This window comes from Fukomys damarensis, unplaced genomic scaffold (genome assembly GCF_012274545.1).
Source record: "Fukomys damarensis isolate Sample0158 unplaced genomic scaffold, DMR_v1.0_HiC HiC_scaffold_9, whole genome shotgun sequence".
In the NCBI taxonomy this organism is placed as follows: Eukaryota; Metazoa; Chordata; class Mammalia; order Rodentia; family Bathyergidae; genus Fukomys; species Fukomys damarensis.
In genome coordinates, this window is record NW_022900921.1 from 22,965,811 (window position 1) to 22,966,112 (window position 302).

The window sequence follows — 302 nt, forward strand, 5'->3', positions numbered from 1 at the left end:
CCTCCCGCCCGCACCCCCGGGCTGGGCGCCTGTATTATACTTTGTACTTTTGCCCAAACGTGTAAATAATAAAAGTTTTGGCTTTTTTCTTTAGACACCGGCGACCTGCTTCCCCCCTGCGGGGGCCGCCGGAGGAGAGGCAGCCGACCCAGCGGTTGGGGGAAGCGCCTGGGGCCGGGGACACCCTGCGTTTAGGCTGGGTTCACGCCTCTCCTTTTCCGTTCCTTTTATTTAAGTCGTTTTATTTAATAAAAAGTTAGCTATTTCACTTAACGCCGCTTTTATTTCGTTTTCGTTCCAAT